Source organism: Cebus imitator, unplaced genomic scaffold (assembly GCF_001604975.1).
Source record: "Cebus imitator isolate Cc_AM_T3 unplaced genomic scaffold, Cebus_imitator-1.0 Scaffold68, whole genome shotgun sequence".
In the NCBI taxonomy this organism is placed as follows: Eukaryota; Metazoa; Chordata; class Mammalia; order Primates; family Cebidae; genus Cebus; species Cebus imitator.
In genome coordinates, this window is record NW_016107383.1 from 9263654 (window position 1) to 9267616 (window position 3963).

At 49.8% G+C, this 3963-nt stretch overlaps 1 protein-coding gene across 4 annotated transcripts in view; it reads right to left on the reverse strand.

Annotated features, from left to right (window-relative positions):
* Window positions 1–3693, reverse strand: part of ZHX1 (zinc fingers and homeoboxes 1) — a 29647-nt gene extending 25954 nt beyond the window's left edge. Inside the window, exon 1 of one of the 4 annotated variants that reach the window (XM_037739331.1) lies at window positions 3672–3693. The gene's annotated coding sequence lies outside the window, so the exon portion shown is untranslated. Of the gene's footprint in view, window positions 1–2522; window positions 2617–2787; window positions 3021–3671 lie in introns of those variants that run through there. The other 3 variants (XM_037739330.1, XM_017530730.2, XM_017530729.2) reach the window with 3 other exon arrangements.
* Between the last annotated feature and the right edge of the window lie 270 nt (window positions 3694–3963).

Below are 3963 nucleotides of genomic sequence, written 5' to 3' on the forward strand. Positions count from 1 at the left end.
AAAAAAAAATGTGTATTACTGACCAGTACAATAGATCATTTGAAAAATCTCCTGGAGTAATTGCATTTGCTATGATATTAGATTAAAAACTAGGTACTGAACTTTCAACATTGTTAATTTAAGTATTTTCAGCCCAAATCCACAATGCTGCAAAACAAATAAAAGGGTTATTTCCTCAGCTACATTTGTGATCATTTTAATAATTTTAAAAGCATTTTCATTTAAGTATTAAGTCATAATTTAACAGCAAACTAAGTCTCAAATATCACATTTTACGCTTAATTAGCATGAGAAAGAAATGTAATACATCATAATATAACCTTTCCATCTTAATGTAAAATACAATAATATAAAAGGCAGAAAAATCTTCAAAATGAACTACCTTTCCTATACTATTAATTTCATTAATAAAATAACTGCAAAACTTTGTCCCCATGTATTGAAAAGAAAAAGAACTTACAATTATCATTAAAGGTGAAATAATTGCTACATCATGCATGAACTACCCCCCAAATCCAGTGAAATAATAAGCTTAGCTATAAAAGAAAGAAATCTACTAATGAGTGTTCACTAGCACAGGCACATTTATGTTTTCGGCTTTAGCATATTTTCAAACCATCTGGCATTAATGCCTCTCTGGTTCGCCCAGCCTAATCTGTTCAGATTGAATATAAAACTAGAGCTACATGCACACTGAGGAAACCAAAGAACAGCACACATGCATAAAATGTTCCAAATGTGAAGCTCTAAACTAGTTTATACTTGAACTGTGTCTTTAAAACATTTCCATTGAAGACGTTAAAGCTCTTCTGAAAATACAAGAATGGTTCAAGAAATCTCTATGAATCATCACTGTCATCAGTTACCCAAGTATTACTCTTTAATTCTCATTTTAATCCTGACAGTTAAATAAGGCATCTGAAGAGGTACTTCAACAAAAAAGATTCGTTAATAACTGAAATACTATCCCTTTATATCGAAAAGGGCCACAATTATACATTTTACTTTGTATAAAATCAGTCTTCTTAGCCCTAAACTACTTTGGGAAAAAAAAAAAAAAAAAAAAAAAAAAAAAAAAAAAAAAAAAAATTCATGAAAGCCTTTTTTCTTTTATGTCCTGTTACTGCATTATTGTCATTGTCAGTATTCACATTTCTTTGGCTGAAAATCAGGGGTCAGAACTGCTACTTTAGAAATTAAAATAATCGATGGGTATCCTAGGGCCAATTTCCCCGTTAAAGCCAACTCCTGCTCATCTTCACTCCCGACAGAAAAATGAATGATTTTTTCAGAATAATTTTTCAGAAACAAAGATAATTAATGTAGCACCATATAACACAAATTAAAGCTTTCAGACAAAGATTGACACACAATGACCAATACTAACAAAAAGGTGCTCTTATATATGAATACACACAAACACCCCAAACCAAATATTCACTGTTCCCTGAGGGGAAACTGTTTGTTCTTCCCTAACCGTGAACCGCTGTATATTTTCCAATTTTGTGATTTTTCCTTTCTCTTCCTATCATATTAACCACCAAGAGAATTGCTTCTTCTAAATTACATGGAATCCCAATCTAATCACATCACAACTCTCTCAGCCTTTTCTTACATTTTTCTCTAAAGAATTAGCTCTTCGCATTTTTTTTTTAATAGCTGGGCTGAGTTGACAGAAAAGAGCTGTGGAATTCCTGCTCTGTCCGATATCTTCCCAGTATCCTCTTTTCTCATCCCTAGTCCCTGTACTAATTTCCCCGCCTGCTGTTTCTCATTGACGCCTTCTCAGCTGCTGGATCCTACACTAACCTAAGTTGAGGATATCAAATGGAATATTTCCCTTCTCAGGGGCTATGCTCTTTCCTTACAGTTACCCACAGAGGGGAAAGAAGGACAGGAAAGGTACTAAAACAAAGAATTGCCAAGTCCCTTTACTTCCAACTTTGGTGTAAAAATACAAGGAAAAGGCATCTGCCAGCGCTCTTCTTTCCTGCCCTTAGACCTCGTTCCTCTCACACCTCCTTCCCAGCCCTTTATTTCCCTTGAGGAATTAGTAGATCGTTCACTGTGAGCCCTAAGGCTTGGAGGATTCCCCTGGGTCAGCCTCCCCACACCCCCACGCCCCTACCATCCTCTTTAATTAACTTCTCCCTAAATCCCAGGGCTTCCTCACAATCGTAATTGCGTTCTTAAGGGCTCAACTCCCAGCCTTTCCCAAAGTTGGGGCACGGCCTGGCCCCGAAACGGGTGCGCACAGTTTTCCTTGAACTGGAGGTAGACTTCTCCCGAAGGGTTTCCTGGGGCTCCAACCTCAGTCAGTGCGCTCAGCTCCAGCAAGAGAATCTCTCCTTACTCTCAGGGAGACTGAGTCCCCACGAGGCCGCCACACGCCCCCGGTGGACAGCGCTTCTGACCTCCCCGAGGACTCCCAACAGCACTGGGGTGCTCCCTCCGGCGGCGCCCTCCGCTGGGAATACGCAGTCTTCACTCCCCTCAACAATCCTAAGTTACTCAGTCCTCACCAAAGCAGAGGGCTAAAATTTTCCCTCCAGAGAAACCCCCGCCCCCAAGTTCTTTCGGCCGCTGAGACATTCAGAAAGAGTGAGGGAGGCTGCTGTGGGTCAGTCCCTCGGCGGCTACTGCCTAGCCGCGAGGCAGGCCCGTCCCTCCCCCTCAGACGCCCCGCACCCGATCCGCCCCGCCACCCGCCGCCGCGAGCGGGCTCAGCCCCGGGGGTGGTCTCTGCTTTGAGGCCGCCCTTTCCCCGCCGGGCCCCGCGCCACTCGCCTTTCCCGTGCCGGCCGCGGACTCTGAACTCCGGTTCCCACCCGCAGCCCGGAGTCTCCTGGCCCGCTGGTCGCTGAGCCGGCTCGCGCCACTACCTGCAGTGGCCGCCGCGCCTCTCAGCGCCACGCCGCCGCCATCTTGCATTTCAAACCGGCTGCACTTTTCAGGGAGTCAACTCTGACCTGTGAACCCTAAACCCGGAACCGCTCGGCGAGCCAGCAAAGGGGCCTCAGCAGCTCCGTGGCCCGCGGAGCGTGGGGACCCAGGGTGGGGGTGCGAGGAGAGGCGCGCGCCCCAGCGGCCGTCCGGGGGCTGAGGGGGAGGGAAGAGAGCCGGCCGAGGCAGGGCCCTCCCGCGCGCGCGTCCTCCGCGCGCCCCCACCCCGTGCGGCGCCAGCCTCCCCAATCCCAGACCCTGCTGTTCCACTGGGGTCCGACTCTGACCCCTACCCTGGGGATTGGCGCACCGCGGGAGGTAGGAGCCGCCCCGCCCCCCTGTCAACGAAGCCCCGCCCCGGGCTGCGGAAGCTCCGCCCCCTGTCAGGAGAAGCTCCGCCTTCCCGGGGGGGGCCTCTAGATGGCCCCGCCCCCTGCCGTCTACCGCTCCGCCCGCTGTCGACGTAAGCCTGGTCTTCTCTCTGGTCTGCACAGAAGGCAGCCCGCCTTCCTTGCGCTCCGCCTTCCTAATGTCACTGCTGGATTGTGAGAGATAAGCATGCTGCCTTCCACTGAAACGCCCCTTGCAATCACACGCCCATCCCTTGGGGCTACACGACGCAGGCCCCGCCCCTTTGGGTGGAAGCCCCGCCCTTAGGAGGCAGCTGCGAGTCCAGCCCCGAGCCGCCCGCCGTGTCAGCGGCAGCTCCACTTCTTCTCGATTTGTACCCCTCTCCTCTGCGGGCCGGAGCTCCACCCGCAGACACCAAAAAGTTCAGTTCAACTGCACTCGGAACCGCCGGGCGAGGCGGAGCCATTCTGCCCCTCAGACGCCCTCCTCCCCGCGAACAACTACTCCCTCTTCCGGAGGCTTCTTCCCGAGTCGAGGGCTTCACATCCCGACGGCTTCCAGGGAACCAGCTCCCCAGCGGGGCCAGCGAGGGCTGGGGATTTCGGGAACACCGCCCTGCGTCGCCGCCCCTCCCCACCTCCCTTTCCTTTCAGCCCACACCGCCGTCAG